Source organism: Aythya ferina (genome assembly GCF_964211825.1).
Source record: "Aythya ferina genome assembly, chromosome: 12".
Classification (NCBI taxonomy): Eukaryota; Metazoa; Chordata; class Aves; order Anseriformes; family Anatidae; genus Aythya; species Aythya ferina.
Window position 1 is genome coordinate 7,205,400 of NC_140308.1, and position 24,241 is coordinate 7,229,640.

The 24,241-nt window shown below is 37.0% G+C and overlaps 1 long non-coding RNA gene across 1 annotated transcript in view; it reads left to right on the forward strand.

Annotated features, from left to right (window-relative positions):
• Nucleotides 1-3,076: 3,076 nt before the first annotated feature.
• Nucleotides 3,077-24,241, forward strand: part of LOC311443652 — a 40,489-nt gene continuing 19,324 nt past the window's right edge. The window contains exons 1-2 of the long non-coding RNA XR_014697382.1: nt 3,077-3,102; nt 16,518-16,609. This is a non-coding gene — a long non-coding RNA (uncharacterized lncRNA). The remainder of the gene's footprint in view (nt 3,103-16,517; nt 16,610-24,241) is intronic.

A 24,241-nucleotide genomic window follows, 5' to 3' on the forward strand; every position in this document is an offset into this window, starting at 1 on the left:
AGAAAGTAAGCATGCGCCTGCTGAAACATTGTTCATAATAATATTACCTGTATAGATCAGGATGTCTTAACTGAGAACTGAATACATTTGCTTTACCTTTATAAGGTTGCATTTGAGAATCAGATGGTTCTCAAGCTGACTGTAACTGGACATCTGGAATGAATTTCCTGACAACTCATTTTAGATGCATTAACATGCATGAGAAGTGTTTCTTTGGAAATATTCTTCTGGTTATAAGCAGGAGCTATGGAGAGAGATAAAATTACTATTTGCATTGGTTATTTAAATAGAAAAGTTGCCTGAATTTTGGCTTTACTTTAGGTACTATACAGAATCCCTTGCTATGCTAATAAAAGATCAAAGGTCTGTCTCTAGGTGTAGAGGTCAGCTGGGCTAGAAATACCAACTTCTGTAGCCAGCAGAATGGCAGAAGATGATGGTAGAATCACAGCTTGGTTGCCATTGATTCCCGTAACATAAAGACAGCTTTTTACAGCTGATCAGGAGATGTTTCTTGACTTCACTGCTCTGTTTTCAATACTCAGAAGTTTTGGTGATCCTAATCCTCTTAAAAAAAAAAAAAAAAAAAAGTAGGGAAAGGAAGAGTTCCTTCTGATTGTATTTAATCTTTCTTTCTAAAATAAATTTGTAGAAGTAGAGGAGAAGAGAGAAAACATATTAATTTTTGACCATGAAGAATTAGGTGATAGACTAAGCTGAAGTTAAATGAAGTTAATGAAGTTGACTCAATAACTACTATTTACATTGTCTGTGGAGCTGTTTGTCGATTTTCTTATAGTTCTCTATTCATAGGGAAATGAAGTATATGTGTGATATTTTCATATGGCTGACTGTCATGGTGTTTGCAACGCTCTTGAAATAAGCCCTAACCATTGTCTTCATTACTAAGCTATTGTGCTAGGCGGCTGAAAGAGTAACTGCTGTGCCAAGAGCTCTTCTTTTAAACCAAAATATATATAAACTATCTAATAAAGAAGGGTAAAGCTGTGCTTTAAGAGTTAACATCTGAGTATAGTAGGGTCTTCATATTGCCATGGCAACAGCTTAACATGATCAGTAAGTTGAGTGGACTATTTTGCTATGAGGTATCATTAAAAGAAAAATCATGCTGGGAAACACACATGTATCATAGAATAAAATCTCTTCTCCACAGTTCTGAAAACAGCCAATTTCTTTGTTGTTCCATATTGATACATTGTTTTAAAATTGCCATTACATTAGAAATGGAAACAGTAATTTACATGGCTTTTAATTACAGTTTTTTATGATTGCAGTGATGTAAATTTAAAGAACAGCAACTTTACAAAGGAGGTGATCTGACAGCTGCCACTAAACCTCTTATTTACAATATGTATCACCAAATACACTCATTTTTTTTTGCAGTAGTTTTTTGTTGCTGCTGTGTTGCCTAGCTCTCTGTGGTAGTAGGGATGGGCTCAGCTGCCGTTTCAGTCATTTCTATTAAGAATATATTGATAGCAAGTGCACCAGCAGTGTCCAGCCTTTTCTGCCAAATCTATCATTTTTAAAAGGTCAAAGGACTACAATGAATGGGATGGGACAGATTTTCTGTTCCTCTTTGCTCCATATGTGTCACTCATAGAGTGTCATGGGAACATAAGGCATCTATAGTTTTTATTTATTTTTATTTTTTTTTTATTTTTCTGGAGGTTCTTCTTAATAATTATTATCTAACTCCTATTGCACATTTTGGAAGCAAGAAGGGGGATTTGCTAGAGTGTGCTAACCTGTAGTTTTTCCTCTTTGGCATGCCACTCATTTGAACATGGCCTGGGTAGAGAGAACATCTGAAAGTTCTGGCCTATGTTCTACTGTCAACTTCTATCCAAGTCCGTCCTGTCAGAGTAGGGGATAAGAGAGGAATATTTACTCTTGGAGATGTTCAGAAATTGACTGTACAAGGATCTGAGCAACCTGATCTAGTTGGCCCTGCTGAGGGAGACTGGATTTGAGACCTCCAGAGGTCCCTTTCAACAGAAATTCTTCTATAGCTGTGTTCAATTATCCCATTCATTCCTAGTTATTTCCCATACATTTCAGTTAAAAAATAAAGATGTATTACAAGATGGCTTGGGCTAATTAAAAATCATATAAGGAAATAGAATCTGGAAGCATGCTCTTTTGGTCATAAGAAAACATACCCAATTGTGTTTTTGCCAGGCTAGGGCATGTGTTAGTGCCAAGCTGTGCTGCACTGGCTAGAATAAATGTCATGAGGCTGCAAGAGAGATAAATCAGTGCTGATACACAGGGCGGGAAGATGAAGACAGCAAGACTGGTTACAGCTTAAACCCTGCACGTCAGTCATGATGAAAGATTCTTCCAAATTTATTTGAGCAGATGAAGAAATCATGCATGAAGATGTCAGTGTCTTTTACTGTAGAACATGAAAATCCATTTGTTTTAACCACCCTTTGCCTCACTTGAGCATTTCAACAACAAACGCTTCTTGGTAGACATATTTTATTATGCATGTCACAGAGAAGACCTAACTGGACTTTCTAGGCACTAATGTCATATAAATAGTATTATAATGGAGCCAATTTAATACAAGACCCAGAATGTGGTAAATGTGGGAAGCTGTATTTGACAGAAATAAATAGTACTATTTCCACTGCCAGGAAGGAAATAGTGTGTCAATGGAATCCATAAATCAGATTATGTCATTCTCACTTAATCAAATTTACCTTGACATGATTTTACTAAGTGTAACCTGTGTGTTACCTACTGTCAGTAGCTATTTGCATCCTTTTGCATAATAGTAATGTAGATGATATATAGGAGTGTTGCATCTTAGAGTAAAAATATATTTGTCACATATTATCACTGTCATATAGTACTTAATATCAGACGTATTTAAGTGCAAATCTTGATAAAAATGATGTTAAGATAAAGTTATCTCCTTTCTTTTCAGTCATATCATAGAGGAATGAACAAGGAATTTGCTGTCTCTTTGTATAATACAACTGTTTTTGAAATAATGGCAAATCCAGTGGTGTTGGACATAGTCAGAGGATAGCATTGTCCAGTAAACAGAACATTGACCCAAACAGAATTCAGGTAATCTCAGTATTGGCCTAAATTCTGCCGTTGTCATAATACATACACACATAAAAATGTGTGATAATAATATAAGCAACTTCATTACCCTAAAGTCATGTATCCCTTTCTGTAATGTATTTGTTTTATCCAGTTAGATTATAGCTTCAAAGGGACAGAAACTTTCCTGTGAGTTTGTACAGTGACAAGGACAGTAGCTGAGACTTAGTATAAAGTGAAGTTATTATACAAATAATAAGTCTAGAAGTATATAGACAGGCTTTGATACTCACCAGTCCATCTTGTCAGCAAGTATACAGGGTCTTTGCTTAGTTCTTCAAAAGTAAAAATGTTAGATAACTATATTTTATTTGGCATAAGGCTGTCTGAACCTCCAAGACTGTGCTTTGTTGATTTGAGCTGATTTTCTTTTCTAAATAGGGACTGATTATTTTTCCCTTATTAAAAAATCCAGTGCATGTCATAAATATTTCAGTTTCCAAGCTAAATTTTAATGTATTTAAAAAAAATGTACACTGACCTCAGGTCTATAAAAATGTTTTATGTAGACTGTCATCTAAGGGACACATTGCTTCTTGTAAGAAAATAAAAAAAAAAGGAGGAGGCAATAAGTTGCAAATCCCAAAGCAGCTAAGTGGGAGTGGAAGAAAGTGCCTTGGGTTTGCAGAAACTGTAAATTGTGGTTTAGTGATCCCACTGGAGCCTAAGGGAAATGAAAAGAAAAATTGGTGTTAAAAATAATCAGAGAAAAAGAATACAAATAGTTGAGGGGGCTGGGTTAAGGGTTACAAGGTGGCAAATTTTGGAAGGTCTGCATTCTGGAAATACATGTCCATCGCCAAAAGGGTTCTCTGCACCTATGTAAAATATTATCAAACCCTTACTGGGAGAGGTCCTGAAACAGTGGGAACAGTGATAGGAGAACAGAAAAAATGGAGGCAACAAAATGACAAGGTGGCAGAATGCAAACCACAAGGATGCCCCTCCTTCAGGACATGGATCAAAAGCAAATACAGATGTGACCACATTAAAAAACAAACAAACAAAAAAAAACACTATAGGTTTCTGCCAACTCACCAGGGGGAACGCAGGAATACATTCTAGTATTCCTAGCTAGTAGCTAGTGCTGGGATGCAAAGTATTGTTTTGCCTTGACTGGCCATGAGAAGGTCTCCAAGAATTCTTGAAGCAGCATTGTTCCTTACTGTAGACAATCCCTATGGTTCCAGAAGGGAATCCAAGATAAGGCAGTTCTAGCAGCATGCTAACAAAGACTGTCTGATATACAGCTTGCATCGGCAATCCTGATTTGGATTCCAAACCTGTTTTAGTTCTCGTTTTGTATGTTATGGCATTTTGTTGTACTTTATTTTTGTTTGCTGCTTCTTAAAGAGTGTTTCAATAATGCTGCCTTTGAAAGTGGTGTTTGCTTGAAATAGCAATTACAGAATATTCAGTTTTTCTGTTCTACAATTCTGCTGAATTTTCTTCTAAAATGAATTTTGTATAGTGTTATTTTTCTTTCTTGATTGGGAGATATGGCCTCTAAATCATATTCTCAAAACTTCTAATCATCTGACGATCCTGAAATTTATAATTTGTGAAAACAGGTGTCCTTTCACTAAAAAAAAAAGAAAAAAAAAAAAAGAGAGAGACAAAAAGAAGACATCTATGCAAATATTTCTTCTAAAAATTATTTTGCTGTCTATTCATAAAAATGCAAGGAAACTTTATCTCTGCAGTTTCCTTGTTCTAATTCATTTCACAAATGAATTTAAGACAGCTAGCAAACAGAGAAAAAATTATCCTTGTTGAGGTTTTATTTCATTCAGTTTTAAATATTAATGTGTGATGTTGCATCGTTATGTAGTACTCTTCACAGAAATGATATAAACCGTTTGTTAAAGAAAATATGAAGCCTCTGAAATGTCTGCTCATAAATGTTTACAAGAGAGATCATAGGTAGAATTATAGGCACAAAAAATAAAGAATAGATGAGCCTCAGGAATACTGGGATCAGAGATGGTTAGCAAGCATCCCAAATTGCCTTTCTTGCTGGTGACCTTGTCCTGCTTGATGTCATAATGTGTCTTGTGTCCAGGCCACGAGATCAAAAAGCCTGTATCTTGATTCTGTATATCAAGAGGATATGCACGGTAAAATTCATAAAATCAGTAATGAAATTGATAGAATTTTTCTGTGCTTTTACTGTGATTCATAAGATGAAGAAGTCCTAAAAACCTAAACTCCTGCCATGGTTTGCCTGGTGTAGGCATAGAACACAGTACTAGAACAGAGTAAGGAGAGAGAATGGGAAAGACAGACAGAGGATCTCATCACACAGTTATGATTTTGGGTTTTTCAAAGAATCTCTGCATACTTTCTGGTTTATTTTGAGGGCCCTTCAGCTCCCAGACTTGGGACTTAATGTTGACTTAACATTGTCTTTCTTCCACAGCTGCAAATCTCATTCTAAGCACATATTCTTCTGGCCTAGGATGCAAAGCTAAGGCAGATTTTTTTCAAAAACTGAATAAAAAGGTAATGAAATGAAACTTCCTATGAGACTCACTGTGGTAGAAATAAGCAAATCTTAATGGATTTTCTTATATGTTCTCTGGGGAATTGTTAGATAACCCCACATACACATTTTTTATGTTTCTGTTTGCACACTACTCCACTAATTTCATTCTGGTCTATGCAAATAACTTCTTGCTAACATAGTCCATTGTTACCAAATAAAGATTTTATTGAGTTCTCTTAACTAGATTTGGACTTTATTATCTGTTTGCCAAACGACAGGCAATATTAATGCTACTGTTTTCTGCCAACATGCAAATTATACAAATGTATTTAATTTCATTACAGCGGTTGAATTAATTGTGTTATAATATGATGCTGAAGACTGTGCTACACAGGAGGAAAAGCAAATTAAGGTAGCAATAAGCATAATTGAAATCCTTTACTCGTTTAACAATTATTTTTTGCATTCTCTTTTTATTTGTTCTTCATAGTTTTGGTTGTCCTATTGTTAATTCCAGCAAATACAAGTCTTCAAGATTTGTAGCTGTTTTGACATGCCACCGTTAGCTCACTGAAATGTGACAAGTAGAGAAGAGAACTTCTGATTGGATTCTATTGCAGTATTATGCTATGCCTACCAGTAAAAAATGCAGAGAAAATTGAATCCTAAAATTATCTGCCTCTCTTCCATTTACTCTCCAAGCCATTTCTTCTATTTTTCAATTATCATCTGGTAATAAATGTGTCATAGTGCAAGATGAGACCTCAATAGAATACAGTAACACTGAAGACAGAATGGAAAATTCAAGAATATTCAAACTTGTTTGGATGCAAATTTGGTCATTATATTGAGCTAAAAGTTACGTGCTGTAGAGAAGGAAAGTAGTAAAGCTCTAGAAATATCCTGTGCTAATGAAACAGTCCTCTGCCATATCTGCTGCCAGACACCAAAACATCCTTTTTTCCAAATGAATTTCCTGTTCTGAGACAAACTATGAGGTTTATGAAGCATTTGAGTGTTTATCTGGGAATTGGGTGTGTTACAGACATTGGATAAAAGCCATGTCCTTTGGAATCAATGATTAAATTTATATCTGCTCCTATACACTGCCAGGATTTCTGTCCTTGTATTGATTCTCTAAATGTACGAATCTCACTCTCCATTGTTAAATTGTCCTTACCTGTCTCCTTGTTTGTCCCCAGGAACAGAAGTGACTTTCTCATCCTGCTGTTAGTCTCACACTCTTCAAAGGCATTAGAATTTCTGAGGAGGGAAATCTGGAGGGAAGAAAACTGTTTTCAAATTTTCAATTTATCTGTAGCCTACAAGGAAAATGACTGTAAATTCTGGAGCTTCTGCAACTATCTCTAGAGGGAACAGTTTGCCAGCATTTGAATCACTAGGAACCAGCTTGTTGGGACTCTAGACATCATTTAACCTAACTGTGCAGAACTCTCAAAACTCTCAAGAGCACCCTCATATATTTTCAATATGCTAGTCAAGGCTCAATGGCAGTTATCTGTTCCAAATGTGTTTCTACCTAAAAATGCATCCATTTACCAGAGTAATAGTATGTAACTTCTGGAATGCTAGTTTACAGTCTCTCCATTACTTTACTACTGGAGCTAGATAACTGTACCTTATAGAAGTGATTAGTAACTTACATTATGTAGCTACAGTTGTGCATATGACACATCTGCTCACTTGCTGATCTCATTGTGGCCTTTCCTTTCATTCTTTGTTAACTTTCTAGTTACTCAGCTCAGGGAAAGAGAAGCAGGCCTCAACTTTGAAAGGTCAGTTCATTTCTTGGATCTTTTGCTAAATCTACTAATTTTCTGGTTATAAGCCAGATTAAATAATGGTTGAGCATACGTTTTTTCTGATTAGCTTTGGCAAGAAGAGATGCTGAGATAATCATGGCCTCTCCATTCCAATGGTAGGGAGGTTCCCTGGCTTATTTATTGTTTTAAAGCAAAAGATCATGTTGTATAGCATCATCTGTAAGTTCATTGTCTGAATGGGGGAGGGATGAGCAGCATATAAACTGCTCATAGACAGCTAACCTGTAGACATTGTTATATGTTATCCTATGGCCATGAATAAGATGGATGGAATTAAAAAGAAAACTTCTCCATTAGAATCAGGGTCATTGGTAGCCTTAGGAATGGAGGTCTTCAAACTAATTGAAGATGGACCTTGATGTGTCTGTGAGAGCAACAGTCTGGAAGGTGGGTGCATTAGGAAGTTCTTTGTATGTCTAATCTCCAAACAGTATCTACATGCTGATTATCTATATGCAGGGACAGTGAGACTATATGCAGGAGAACATAAGGACCTCATCTGACAGTACAAACTATGTCCTTGACTGGACAGCTGAATCGATACAAATAGGAAATAGTGGTCATACAGAACAGCATGACATAGAAATGCAGATTTCCTGGATAAAACCAGAATCCAGAATCTTTACACAGCATTAGATTTTGAGCTGTATAAAGCTGTTTAGCAGAAAAAATTGCTAACAACTTCTTTAGTGTGCTGTGCATGAGGAAAACACGGGAAAGGAATAAAATCCATTTTTGTTTTTGCTTGTACTTCTGCTTAAATTTTCCATCATATACATTCAAGATAAATCAAATTAAGATTGTAATGTGAAAATAGTACCATACTGGCCCACTGATTTCAACATAGGTATTTCTGATTCACACCATGTCACTGAGAGGAGAATTAATCTAAGACATTTTATAGAATTCATGTGTAAATTTTGAGAGGCTTCAGGGCAAACCATTTGAAGTCCAGTATTCCCAAGAGTGGAAACTTAGTTTCTTTAATCCTTTCAGCAGCAGAGAGAGTGAGTGAGCACAGAATGAGCCTCTAGAGGAATCTATCATTTCCTATGAATTGCACTCTTATTGATCTAAAATAAAAATAAAAATAATTTGAATAATACTTTTTACCTCTCTTTCCAGAGGAAAACAGTTGTTAGATCTGACATTTCTAGATATGTATATACTGTCTCTGCATCTGATTAGTTATTGTTTTCTTCCTCCAGAGATCCTTAGGTCTCTTGTTCACTGCTTCATTACTGAATTTTAGAATCCTCAGCTAAATCCTTAGAAATTTTGTTGGACAAGAAATAGTGATGAGAATAAGTAGCGTACAAAATGACCCATGCTTCTTGCCCCCTGCTAGTCATCTCAGTTTTACAGAGATGCAAGAAAGGGATGCATTCACTTTAGCCAGAGGAGACCACATGGAGAGCTGAGAAAATAATTCAGGCTACATGTCACTGCCACCTTCTGCTGTGACTGTTAGATGTGGTTCTCTGTCTTGTAACCTGGATAAAGTTAGTTCTCCCTCAATCAGGCTATTTCTTCATTTAGCCTAGTAAGAGACAAGTTAAAAGGAGGCAACCCAACAAAGTCCGTGCCCAATCCTATTATCTGTAAAGGCTCATTGTAAAGGCTGATTTTTATTTCATTTAAAGCTTCCAGCAGGAAAACTTCACGCAGCAAGGTTGGAAAGACAGCCCCCTCACTATTGTTCTCCACTTTTGATTTGCTGTGAAAGGATGCTCTATTTTAAGAATCATGATTGTCTTCTTTTAAGGGCAATTTTAGGACTGTTCTCTTCAAGCACAAGTAGATGGAGGTGGAGATAATAAATCCAGCAAAGTACATTATAAAGGCCTAATAAATGCTAGGGCCGCAGTATGTACTTTAGCCTAAAGGGTTCAAGACTATTCTCTCTGTGTCTTTCTTACAAGCACATGCATTCCCCGGTCATAACAAGATTAAATACAGATTTTATTGTATTTATATGACAATCCTAGTTTAGATCAAAACCAAGGAAATTGAAAAAATAGGTATCTAAACTAAAATAAGATTTTTAAATGCTTTAGCAAAGCATTTTTATTTATTTTTTTATAATCTGACACCTTTAAGGCACTGCGTCAGCAAAATGGATCTTGAGAAGAGAGTAGTTTACAGAATTTGCTACTACAGACATCTAATCTAGTTTAAACTAGATTTGATTAACTACTTTTCAGGCTGAAAATAACAGGGTTGCTCATAGACTTATAATTCTAAACATACCTGCTTTACTTTGTAAAGTGGCTGGGAATAAAAAACTTATGGGAATGCGGTTAATGTGTTATAGACTTCAGTAGCATTTCCAGGAACTTCCTGTGAGCCATGATGGTTCCCCAGCTTTGTTTACTCCATTTTTTTTTTAAATGGCATATTACTAGAGAATTTCAAAATTACATAAATGAAAAAGTAAACACCTTTTTATTTAACTGTGACCAAAATCCACCATTTATTGCTCCCTAATATCTTAATGTCATGAGGCATGAGGAATGCTTACTCTCCAGGCCTAACTGCAAAGTCTCTTAACATTGACATTACTCACTAGGGCTTTCCCATAAGGAAAGTTCCCAATTTTTTCACAGTTTAATGACGTACATAAACAGTAACTCCTACTCATGACTTGAGTAAAATTCTGAAGAGAACTAGTATAGCACAGCAACAGTTTAAACATTTAAATGATAGCCTCACTAATGCATTTACAGAGGAAAAATTTGTTAGAAAGTCAGTGTCTCAGAGACTCTCCCATTTACTCCAAGCTTTAAAAACAAAAACAACAACTTTTCTTTTCCAGAAAAAAAAAAAACAAACAAACAAACAAAAAACAAAAACAAAAACAAAAACAAACAAAACAAAACAAAAAAAAAAAAACAGAAATATTTTGGTTACTTTAAGATAGCTTGAAATGTATGAAACAAAAGCACTTTGGCTCAGTAGCAAGCTGTGTAAAGGCCTGCACTCTTGGAAGGCTTCTTGCTGTTTGCACTTTTAGTTGTATGAAAGATACCCATAAGGATAGAATTTATGAATATTTCTAGAATGTCTCCATAAGGTCTTGTCTTAAAATGCACTAAAAATATAACTTTTTATCGATTTCTAGGATGAGTTTATTAGATGTTCTGTCTTTCACAGAACAATCACAATTTTTTATTCATTTGTTTTGCAAGACAGCCTTACTGTGGATCCATACTGCAGAAAGGAATGATGGAATCTGTGTGAATGTCTCACCTGAGTGAGTAGACGAGCAGGGATACAAAAGGTTCTTCCTCTAAAGAGTCTTCACAAGTTGTAAATTACAGAATCCAGAATATATAGGACCTGTCTCTGATGTCTTCTTCACCACTCTATTCAGCAGCTTATGAATGAGGATATAAAAGTGCCAAAAAGACAACAGATACTGAGATCCAGATAGATCTATGCTACCACAGAGTTTTCATGTTTGTGTTGTGCTAGAAAATGGCCAGAGACCATTTTATCTATGACATTTAATTGTAAGTCATCTCTATATCACACTGTAGATGTCCATTGAGGAAGCAGAATATGTTATGCTAACAGAATATGTTAGAAAATTAGTGCAGTGCAAGTGACAAGAAAACCTTAAGGTGACATCAGCTGTCCCTCCCAAAGGGAGGATTAAGTACAGATGAAATGAGGTATCAAAGTCCACTAAGGTTACACAACATTTTATTTTCAGTATCTTTGATTACTTTCCAGCTGATGCTCTTTTACTAAAGCTTTCCTTGAATTCTTCACCATTTGTCCTTATCTTTGTATATCAGAACTTTGTTATATTAGCAGTGTAAAACACAACTCTAAAAGTGTTATTCAAATTTGCTTTTGTGTGTCAAGAACATTATGTCTCTCTCTTTTTTTTTCTTTTCTTTTTTTTTTTTTTTTCTGTGATTTTGCTGTGGAGTCAGACCATTAATCAGTCATTCATTACTATTACTGTTGTTAAGCAGGCATATCTCTAGAGGATGACCCTTTCTTAGATAGAATTTTGATTACCGCACAAAACTTGATCTTGTAAATAATGATAGCATAACCTCTTTTTCCTTTAGAAATCTACAATTCAGCAATAAGTGGCTTGGGGCCTACCATTAATCATTTACGAATATCAGAAAGCATATTCAATTAGCAATGTGCTCTGGGACACTTGAGTATTACTAAATATGACATGTTTCTGGTGACTTTAAATAGCATACAAGTAACACATTCAACTTCAGGAAATTTAACAACAAATAATGCAAACTGATATAAATTGGTTAAACTGGATACAGATTTTAAATACCTCTAAGTTATTTTATATTTCAAAAATGTTGGGATGTTGTTTGAAAATAGTACTAAGAGATTAAGAAGGCTTTTTTTTTCTGTTTTCTTTTCTTTTTTTTTTTTTTTCTTTTTTTTTTTTTTTTTTTACTGTTTGCCTTGTGTGTAAAAACTCAGGTGATTCCCAAGCGAAAACTCAAGCAACTGGATGCTATTCCGATACCCGGATATTACTGTTGGAATACCTATGGATATCTAATTACATTTGTGATTCTACCTTAATTTGATTTGATGTTGGAGAAGGGTTGGAGGCTTTACACTTAAGATACCTTTTTTACCTTACATCATATCTTACTCCTACACTTGCCAGATTCTTCTTTTCCATCCACCTCAAATTCATGCCCTAGTTGTGCTCAGGCTTACAGCGCAAGCAGTGCCAACCCATCACTATCTTAAAGTAAAAATAAAGAAAACTCAGACATTCAGATAGTTTTTGAGGTATTGTTCTACTTGAAAGAATTTTCCCTCAGTGGATAAAATAACCATCTAATTACCATACTTGTGATATAATAAGTTTTCTTGAAGAGTACTGTCTTAAATAGTTTTATTTTGAAGAGAGAGAACTTCATCTCTGAAAATATGTATCCTTATTAGGATTTTTTAGGAAGTTTAAGATCCAAATATTGAAAACATTTGCATAGTGGTAAATAACTCAATTATACTTCACTGTTCAGTGTGCACAGGAAATAAATCAAATACTGTATCTCTAAAATTAAAATGGGAAAATTCAATTTTATCTGCATTTGCATTTTGTTAAAGGCAGCAAGAAGCGTTACAGTAAGACTTTTTAATACTATGACATTGTGATGCCCTATAAAACATTTTAGAGAATGTTAACGTGCACATTATGAGAAGCAAATTGATCACTTACTCTTAATAATTGGGAGGAAAAAAAAAAAAAGAGAGAAATATGAGGCATTCACAACTGTTTCTTCTTTGAGCTCATGTACTCAATAAATCTATCTCTATCTTCCTAATGCTCTGAGAAGTCAAATTAGTATGAGATTGCCCTGGAAGTGAAAGATGGATAGGTGTGTGTATAATTCAGGGAGGGAGGAGAGAAAGGGAGTATTAATGTTGGGCAGGAGCAATCTGCAGCAGGCCCCGTCAGTCTTTTGATCTAAACAATTGATCATTAAAAGTGTCTGAGACATTCAAATCATATTTGCTGTAGTAAACTCCTTCCACCAGTACAGATTAAAGGCTCTTAAAATTTTAACATTTATTTTAGGACAGTGGCTGAAAATTCTGAATTGATATTGAAAATCAAATTTTATTTTGAATGAGGACAAAACACAAATCACATTATTTGTAAGAGAACTCTTTTGAAATATTTTATTCCAGGTATTTGAAACATTGCTTTAAAGGCAACTCATTTGTTGCAGTAATATTGAATACGAATTTTTCCAAATTAACGTTATTGTAGAAATAGACTGTCGTGGTTCCGCTCGAGTGGGCAGCCGAGCTCCACCACAGCCGCTCTCTCACTCCCCCTCCTCAAAGAGGAATGGGGAGAAAATATGTGAAAAGGGCTCAAGGATTGAGATAAGGACGAGAAAATCACGCAATAATTATTGTAACGGGCAAAACAGACTCGGCATAAGGAGATAGTAAGATTTATTGCCTACAACTAACAAGCGAGAGAAGTGAGAAAACAAAGGAAAAAAAAACCAAAAGCACCCTCCCCCCCCATCCACCCTCTTCCACCTCCTCCCCCCGAGCGGCGCAGGGGAACGGGGAATGTACTCAGCTCTGGTGAGGCCGCACCTCGAGTACTGTGTTCAGTTTTGGGCCCCTCGCTACAAGAAGGACATCGAGGTGCTTGAGCGGGTGCAGAGAAGGGCGACGAAGCTGGTGAGGGGCCTGGAGAACAAGTCCTACGAGGAGCGGCTGAGGGAGCTGGGCTTGTTCAGCCTGGAGAAGAGGAGGCTCAGGGGTGACCTTATTGCTCTTTACAGATACCTTAAAGGAGGCTGTAGAGAGGTGGGGGTTGGCCTGTTCTCCCACGTGCCTGGTGACAGGACGAGGGGGAATGGGCTTAAGTTGAGCCAGGGGAGTTTTAGGCTAGATGTTAGGAAGAACTTCTTTACAGAAAGGGTTGTGAGGCATTGGAACAGGCTGCCCAGGGAAGTGGTGGAGTCACCATCCCTGGAAGTCTTCAAAAGACGCTTAGATGTAGAGCTTAGGGATATGGTTTAGTGGAGGGCTGTTAGCGTTAGGTTGGAGTTTGGACTCGATGACCTTGAGGTCTCTTCCAACCTAGAAAATTCTGTGATTCTGTGATTATGGTCAGTCTACAGCACTTCTTCTCTGCCGCTCCTTCTCGGTCACTCTCGTCCCCTGTGCTGTGGGGTCCCACCCACAGGATGCAGTCCTTGATGAACTGATCCGGCATGGGCTTCCCACAGGCAGCAGCTCTTCCAGAACTGCTCCAGATATGGGTCCGTACCACGGGGTCCATCCCTCAGGAGAAAACTGCTCCAACCTGGCTCCCCTACGGGCAGCAGCTCCTGCCGGGTCACCTGCTCCTGCGTGGGCTCCTCTCCAGGGGCTACAGGTCCGGCCCAGAATCTGCTCCGGCAGGGGTCTTCCACAGGCAGCAGCCTCCGTCGGTGCAGGGCCACCTGCTCCACTGTGGTCTCCTCCATGGGCTGCAGCATGGAACCCTGCTCCACCGTGGTACTCCATGGGCTGCAGGGGGACATCCTGCTTCACCATGGTCCTCACCACAGGCAGCAGGGGACTTCCGCTCCGGCACCTGGAGCACCTCTCCCCCTCCCTCATACACTGACCTTGGCACGTGCAAGGCTGTTCTCTCACTCCTGGCTGCTGTCTGGCGCAGCGTTTTTTTTTGCTGTCTTAAATATGCTCTCACAGAGGCGCAAATAACATCGCTTATTGGCTCAGATCTGGAAAACAATGGGGTCCTTCCCAAACATGGGGCAGCTTCTAGATCTTTCTCACAGAAACCACCCCTATAGCCCCCTGCTACCAAAACCTTGCCACGTAAACCCACTACATGTAAAAACTAAATGCCTTGCTCAGATTAAAAACAAGCCATTTCACTTATTTTCTTTTTAGAATGGTACTGTCATTTCAGTTCCATGAAGTATTTTGTTTCTCAACTTGGCATTTACTGATGGAGGTACATTCCTCCACTGTACAGATAAACTTTGAATCACTCCCTTGCTTTTCAGTTAGAAAGGAATATGTGGAAGAATGTGCAAAGCATTCCAGATAAGACCAGAGATCCATAATTCCAAAGGTTTGCTGCAAATACATTATTCCAATTTGTACTGTATTTATATATACAATAGAGTACTGGATATATCTTGACAAAATTTAATTTTGAACCAGAGTATAAACATCAGAACTATACTTTGTGATTACATTTTCTTAAAAAAAAAAAAAAGGGGGGGGGGGGGAGTGGAGCAAAGGAGAAGGATAGAACTAGTTTAGAATTTAAGGCCCTGTCTTTAAGCAAAAATACAGAGACATACACTTCATCTTTCTAGGTAATATGTGGGGATAGTAAGATGACCCCTACAGATGGTGCAAATGCCCCCCACAGTCACTGTAAAAACTGTCCAGCTTGTTACAAAACTTGCTTCTGGCATGATCCTAGGAACTCCAGACTGATGATGTCCTCATCAATATAAAATATGGGCACACCACATTTACCATGATATTTTAGAAGAGAATTGTCAGTATTGCTTTTTGAGGAGCCTTATGTTGTATGTAAATGCTCAGTGAGTTCTAGAGGTGCTCTTGGATTGATTTCATTGTGGGACTTCAGTCAAAAAAAAGTGTATTTTTTTATTCTGATTTGGGCTTATACAAGATTGAGGTCAAGTTCCACACTGAAATCACAGCAGTTCTGGGCATTCAAAGAAAGAAATTAAAATTCAGAAGGAAATGGACATGGAGAAAATCAGGAGATGCACGTGGATAAATGAGGCACTTCCAGGATTAAGTAACAGCTGAATGAAAATTTCCTGTCTTTAAATTTTACATTTAGATGCATCAGTTCTGCCCATGTCCAATTTCAGAACTGATTCTGAGACTCCAGCTATTAGAGAACCCAAATATTCCAGAAATTAAATAAAAAGAACCCAAAATTTATTACTTTGTAAAGCATCATCCAGTCAGTCTCATGATTTCTTGGAGCTTGTGTTATCCTTTTAAGCCAATGCATAGACCATCTGACCTGCAGGAAATCCCTTTGAAGCTTATATAGAATCATTTTTATGGTTGTCATTCATCCCATCCATCTAACTTCTCTTTCCCCCTTGAAAGTAAGCCAATGGGAGGGATATATGATGCTGAGAGGAATTTTCATTTTGAAGGATGCAAGATCCAGCACACTGCCTGCACTAATAGTCATTCAGCCTGTCACATATCATAATACTGCTCTGTGTGCGTAGAACAATACAGACTGCATTTATCATAAAACTTGCCCCCAGGCAACTTTCTGAGCATACAAATAAAGGGAATTCATTTGTGCCCTGATCATTATGACGATGTTCTTCAACAGGTAGAAAGGCTGATTTTGTCTTGACAGTGATGGTCTGTTCATGTTGATGGCAAAATGTTTGTTTTTAATGATGCCCATAAATGCCCGTGAAACATTTTTTTTTCCCTGTCTCTTAAGGTCTTTAGAAGTATAAACATTCCCTCATTTTCTTTTGTTTTCAAAGATACAGATAAAGTTTGGATTCCTGACAAGTACTCAACCTGTGATTGCAAGTGGAGAGAGTGACAAGATAATAGCTGCTAGATATAACAAGTGGTATGTTACTTACATCAAAATATCACCTGATGTTTTTAGAAATGGCTTGCATTTGCACAATTATGGTTTCATTTCTGCACTTAAAATTTGGATCGCGAATTCCCTTAATTTTGGAATCTGTCTAATTTGAGAGTTATTTATCAGTAATACTGCAAAAATTGTTCTTCTGTTTTAAAAATTAATCTGTGTTAATCCAAGAAAATATCAGTTTAGTGGTCATCTCTGGCTCTGTGTTATGCTTCTAGCTTCTCTTCCTTTCTGGCAGGATGGCAATGTTAGAATTAAATCATGTCTTTGGCCAGCAGTTTGCCTAGCTGTAGCTCTCTGAATGCAAACCCAAATCGTTTTTGTATCTCAATGTTCCAGATTTTTTCCAGTTCTCATGATTTTCCCATATACATGAAATTCAAAACATGAAAAGAAGTAAGTTGGTGAGTAGCAATTAGATTATCATCAGAGCATGATAGAAAATATAAGTTTTGTAAAAAATAAGAGTAATGGTGCCTGATTGTATCTAGCATTTCATTGCCAGCTTGGGGTGTTTCCCTTTTTGTTTTGGCAGATACTGAGTAGCATCAGGTCATACTAGCATGAGGGATCACCTGTCTTATTTAAATGAATCAGAGATCTGGTCCTAGCAGGTTTACTTCCTCTTCTGACCTCGTGCCATTTCTCACAAATAAGGCACTCTTTGTGAGAATTGGAAATCCTGTCTCATGTCTTTGTACATCACCATTTCTGGCAAAAGAAAACACAGTCAAAGGGTAAAGGCATAATATTTTAAGAGTTTTTATTACAGACCACATACTGTTAAAGGCAGGTCATTCCCCAGTCTTCTCTTCCCCTCAGAGTTATATGCAGCATGTGAAGAATAGGGTCATACCAACTGCAGTATTCATAAAAAGGTTAATCGCTTCTAAATAGCTAAGAGTACAATGTCTTACCTTGCAATCTGAAGGCCAATGAGAGTGTTCTCATTATATAGCACCTCTTACTTTCCTGGGCTTCATTGTGTGTGTCACTGCTAAAATTCCTGCTGAGAGAATTGCATGGTTAGCAATTTTTAAGGCAGGGCATTCTTCCTTGTATTTATTTGGTAGCTGAATTTAGTTCTTATTAAAAGACAGTTGTTACATTTCCAGCAGAGCTTAAAAAATGCTTTTACTCCAAGCACAGTAGAAAATACTCTATTTTTGTCAGTGAAATTAAGGATGTAACCAGAACTTGGGACCTGAAAAAATGGGGAATATGGTGAACAGACCAAAAAGCAAGAATAGAATTTTGGACTAGCAGTGTTTTCAAGTTGTTGGTCAGCATCCTGTGGGAGTCTGAAGACAACTGCTAAAGCGATGACAAAAAAGAATTAAAAATTTGAAACTGTTTTTCAGGAGATTTTCACTTTTATATGAAGGTGTGAAATTCCATCAGAGATTTGCAGTTAAAAAATGCTGCATCAGAAACCAGTAGCTAATGACAAAAGAATTTTCTTTCTTTTTTTTCCCCATGATGTACTCTGAGGACTGACCATCCCCTGAAAGAGTATTTAAACAAAACCTAGAAGCTGAAATATGAAAAGAAAGTTGTCTAACAGTGGACTAAATCAGATGAGCTTATTACTGTAATGAATTTAATTACATGGGGCATTTATAATTATTTTACATTGCTTAAAAAAAATCAAGTGTTGAAAACTCCAGGGAGCAAATAGTCTCAAAAACAAACTGCTGGTAATGTTTAATATGTGCACCAGAAAAATGATTATCCCCTTAAAGTTTTATAAAAAAGTGGTGAAAGACAGAAACAGGGAAATACTACCTGTTACATCAAAACACAGTTGTATGCTTAACTGTAATTATCGTAAAGGTATTGAAAATTGTTTGCTACAACTTTCTGCACTTTTAAACACGTTCTGAATAGTTTTCAGCTGCATTGTCTTGTCTATGAACACAAAGACATATATCAGCCTTTATGTGTGAATAAAGATGAGTGAATTAATAGCTCTTGTCTTAAGCTAAAGCTCTTCTACTGTCTGAATCTAAGCAAGTGTTAAAACTCAAGGGGCCAGATTCTAATCTGTTATGCCAGTGTAAATTAAGAGTGATTCAAAAGAAATGAAAGTGGTGAATCCTAATTTCACGAAGTGTAACTTAGATTTGAATTTGGCCTTAGGTTCTACAGGTTACATCATGAGTGGCTGCAGAGGTATTATGTGTTAGGCAAGAAAGTGTTCCCTCTGAGTGACTGTGGCAGTTAGCCCCTAGGTGTTTGGTTACACGAATTTGAAGTATTAACCTCTCTCATTTTCAAAGTTTCTTATTTTGTATCTGCCCATGGATAAGGCAGCTGCTCCACTGACTTTATGATAATCATGGGGAAGAAGAGCTATGCATTTGCTTGCTGCAAGTTAATTGTGAACTTAAAAAATCTATTCCCTATGCCCTTCCTCTTAAAAACAGATACTGCAGATTTGTATTCACTCTTTCCCTTCCCAAGTTCTGCATAGGCGTTATGAGCTTTCCAATGATATCCTTGGGGTTTTACATTCATCCTAACATATGGCATGTATGTGAGGCTGTACTCAAATTTATTGGAGTTTATGTGTGATTGGGAGCAGTTATCTGGCTGAATTGCTGAATCATGGAACAATTACAGCAGAAACTCTCTGGCTTTGTGTTTTTTTACAAATGATATTGTACAAAGTTATGTTCACTTTGGTTCTTGGCAGGACTGCTGAAAAGTAAGTTACAGCTGTTTCCATCTGGTAACTTTAGAAACAATTTCCCTAGCATGTTCTTGTTGCTTAATAATTTTTCATTTATTCTATGAGGGTCACTAGATCTTCTGTCTCATCACAAATATGGTTACTCTTCTTCTTCTTTTACCACTGTGTTGAAGACTAGATTCTCACAATGCAGCTTCGTCTGACTTGGGGACAAGGTGTAACTGGCTCCTCCATGAAGAAATAGCTTTCTGTACTGTTCTCCTCAGTCCCAGAGGGACTGTTTAGATCAAAAGACTGCTCAGCTGTGCTACCCATCAAAAAGTTGAGGTTGATGCTCTACTCTTGCTTTCTCCTTGTCAGACAACTGTCCCAGTCACTGGTAATGGGTGGGAAATTCAGCTTGCAGAGGAAAGTTAACATGGATGTTAAAAACAATCATTTGAAGTTGAAAGATATCTGGGAAAGTATTGCTGTGTGCTTACTCTGCCAGCTGCTTTAGGAGATCAGACGCTGGGTTAGAAAGACCTTTGGATTGTCCCAGTGTAGTTCCTATTGTGTTCATACATTGAAAATCAACTTCAGAAATTGAACTAGGAAAAAAAAAAAAAAAGAGAAAATTAAAGAAGAGTCATCTACTCATCTCTATATTTAAACAGGCAAGGTTAATTGACAATTGACATGCATTTACAGTGCTTAAGCTGAGCAGGAACAATACTTGAGAATTGCATTTCTATCCTACATCCTTTTAACTTTCCTATTTTTTCACTCATCTAATGTCAGATGGGATTTCAGTTTCTTTATACAACTGGTAAGAGTTTGTCTCTCTCTCTCTCTTCCTTTAACTCTGAATTTAACTCAAAATTCTTTAAGCACCTGTGCAGTAATGTCTCATTGAATAATGTGCCAGAAAAACATCTCACTGGTGCAGCTAAGACAAAGCTGCAATCATGAAAAATAGGCTGCTGTTTTGTGGAGTTGAGGATTGGAGCACAACAGGCAATCTTTCTCACTGTGACAGTTTGCACATTGAAAATTCTGTCCTCCCAAATTCACCTAAAGACACCCAGAAATAATATCTCCTCAATTAAGATCTGGCAAATTTGTCTGTTAATTGGAGTCATGTTCAACAAGTTTTGTGTACCTTAAGAGACTTTAGATATGGGAGGTTTAAGAGTAATTAACAAGCACATTTGCCATTAGTCTCTGACATTCTCTTTGCAAAGCTGCACTTAGCTAGGAAAACAGGAGGAGACAAATGGACAAAACAGAAGTGAAAAATGGGCAGGGTAAAGAGTTCACCAGTATAAAAGACTATTTCAAAAACTGTCTGGGAGATGGTTAAAGCAAATAACTCACCTTCCAAAATCCTCAAGTAGCCAGATTTATCAATCCAAAAGGTGAACTTTGAGGTTAAAATAATCTCATCTAAATTACATGGAAGATAGATAGCTGGTTGGGAAGGAAACTTTGGTTGAAATAACTTTAACTGACAAGCTGTTATGCCTCATCTTATCCCCCTATATTAGGATTGGTCTTGCATAATATCCTTGTTTATCTTCCTACCTCCAGCCTGTGAGCATTGCTTCCTAGTTTCTATCACATTCATTTGATGCAATTTTATAATGGCATTTTCTCTTCTCAGCATTATAGTGTGATATCTTATTAGTGACTTCACTGTTTTGTTAACCTGAATAAATCCTACTATAATAACAGGTGTTATAAGCGTTACAATACAATTTACATTAGAAATATCCAAACTAATGTGAGCACAGAATGGCAACCCCAGTGCTAAGCCATGGAAACTCCATCTATGCTCATTGTATTTCTTTAGGATCTTAAATTAGTTCCAGAAAGGATGACAGGTAAGCATCTATTTCAAGGACTGCTGCTGTAAGGAACAGTGTCTTCCTTAAATCTTTCACAATTCAAATGTTAATTTTAATACAGTGAATGGAGTATAAACAACAGTTTTGTTTGGTTGTCTGAGTCATTGAAATTTCTTATTCCTTAGGGATAAACCAATTTTGAAGTGAATAGAGGAGGGAGAAGGCGCCATTCTGTATAAGGAGCCCTAGTCAAGAGTCTCATGTCTGAGTCACAGTGCCTCTCTGAAGTCTCAAGGGTATTTTTTTTAAATTCAGGTTTAAATTTGCACGATTAATTCAGCTATAGCGGATGGCAAATGCTGGTTTATTTATCTCCTGTATCCCATTTATCCACTCACCTGTTTCACTATGGTGAAGTTAGTTGTACAACCTTATTTATCCCTGCACATCTTGAAGAACTTGTACAAGGCAGCAGCAAAGTGTCATCCTCCTTCATGTTCCTTTGTAGTGGCATATCAGCCAGCCCAGTCACCATTAGTTCTCATAACAGCCAGAGTACAGCAAAGAAAACTGCTGCTAAAGGGATAATAGCAGAGTACAATTAAAATGAATAAAATTAAGGCAATTTTTCCTATCAGGTTTTCCTAATGAATAATGCATTTACTAATAAACAAAAGGGCTGCCAAGGACATGACAGATTGGGGATATAGCACTTGAGTTATTGAAAGTGGCAGACAGGTCACAACTTTTATTTATGTTAATAGCTAACCACCTGTCAGATAAATTGGTAAGTAGATACCTCCACAGCAATGCCAGCAGGCGCCTTTCAGAACTGTGAGAAAGGACCAAGAGGACAGACAGCCTAGCTAGCTATGGTGCTGGCAGCTGAGAAATGTCAGTTCTTCCCTCTTCTAGTTACAACTATGCCTTAATATTCACTGTTTAGGAAAGGGCTGAATACATTATTACTGGTTTTAGTAACTGCTTTCCCTAACAGCTCTTACCTGCTTGTGACAGACATAAATTTTAACTTCCTTTTGGCAAATAGGTCATCATCTGCCGTGTTGAATACTGACATTCAGACCTCTGGCACAAACTAGAAACTCACTAGTACTTATTAAACAGTTGGGACCCCAAGCATTATCCTCAGTAAACCTTATTGTTTAAGTGAATGTTATTAGTGATAAAACAACTTATTGTATTGTCTTAGATTGTTTGGAGGATGACACTGTGTGGAACTTCTCTTTTTAAATTTGCAAACTTGTGCGGACCTTAAAAAATTATAAAGCATTTTTCCATAGTTAAAAGGAAATCAAGAACCTACTGGGATTCACAAAGAAAATAGTTTTCCCCTTTCCTGAAGTGATCCCATAGATATTTTCAGAAAAGGAAGTACACCGTACCATAGTTCTCCACTTAATTTAGGTGATCAGGTAACTGGTTTCTGGCAGTTCTAATTTCAGTTTCCTCCTCTGTCTGACGACATTTGAACCTGTCCTACCATTAAGGACTTACAGGATTGATTTTCATCCTGCTCTCCACTCTGTTGAAGCTGTTTCACTTTACATAGAATAATTAAATACTTAGTAAGCCACAGAGAAAGAGAGCAGGAGTGCATATTGCCCTGCAGCCCAATGATTAGTGCATTCTGATACAAGCTGTCATCACAGATACTATTGCCTACTGTTCTGATTAAAGAAAGGCCTTTAATCCAGGATTTTCACTTGCAGGTGATACTTTAAACCCTAGAGTAATGCCATAGTCACTAGCTATCATATTAATTCACATCCTGGGATTTTTTTTATAAGACCTTGTTTCTGAAGTTATTTCAAGAACAAAGTTCTAGATTAATCCCAACCTTTCATAAGTACCTTAGGTGTTTAAGTCAGAACACTAGTTTACAGAACCTCTTCCTGTACACAAGGGAAAGAGTCAGACTTCTTCAAAATGTAGTTCAGGTCTTACACATACCCACTGCTCTCTGAAGTGTTTTTCTTTTTTCAGTGACTATACAAGGGGTAGTTTCTGTCCTTTGTAATTCATTAAAATATGATATGAATCTATGTTTTTTTTTATTTTTTCTCGAATTCATTTAAAGTGCACAAAATCCAATTGCATCCGCAGTACCTTCTTTAACTGAGAAAGGTACTGGGAAAATAAAATCTTTTCATATGGATAGATTGATTTTACATTAACAGTAACACTGGAACTTCATTCATGGATGATTTTCTTATTCCACAGAAAAGATATTCTCTACAGCAGCAATTAGTACCTGAGCATAAATGTTTAAATATGTGCAAAGGAAAACCTGCCCCATTATGTTGTTATGGCTGTTTTTCAGCTGGGATGCTGATATTTTATGAATGTTACAACTTAGCCAGATGATCAACATATTCCCAATGACACCATTTGCCAGTAAAATAACTACTGCTGCCTACAGAAGTGTTAAAACCCTCACTGTACATAAAATCTCAGCATTTTTGTTTGCTGTTTCTGTGATTGATAGTAATAAACTCCACTTTCATGAATGAGAGGCTTCTGTGTAAACACTTGCAGTGTATTATAAAAATGAACATGAAAATGTGCATTCTTCACAGAAGCTTTTCCCATTTTTTTGAAATGCGTCCTTATGCCTGCTTGTCTCTGGCATATTCAGAAATTCAGATACCATATGTCCTTATGATCATCTTCAAAACTTCCAAATCCAGGCTCTCTCTCTTCAACAAGCTTCTTTTATTGATAAGTGCTGCTGCTGTGGCTGCATCTGCTAAGAGCAACTGTGCACAGCTCCAGTGAGTAATCTCATTTAGGTTAATGGTATCTGCAAGGTCACTTGGGAAGGATATGAAGACCCTATTATCCACCTGGATGCTACTGTACAGGTATAGATGAAGCAAATACATACATTGTTGGAGAGAGAGAAAGCTGTCATGAATCTCGCAGATTTCTAGATTACTCTGATCTTTAGAACTGCAGAAATTTTCGCTAAAATCAGAGATTTAAAAGAAAGCAAAAAGTATTTACACAATTCAATTATTCCTAGAAATTCTTGAGTGCAGAATTTCACTATTTCTGAAGAATTTGTTC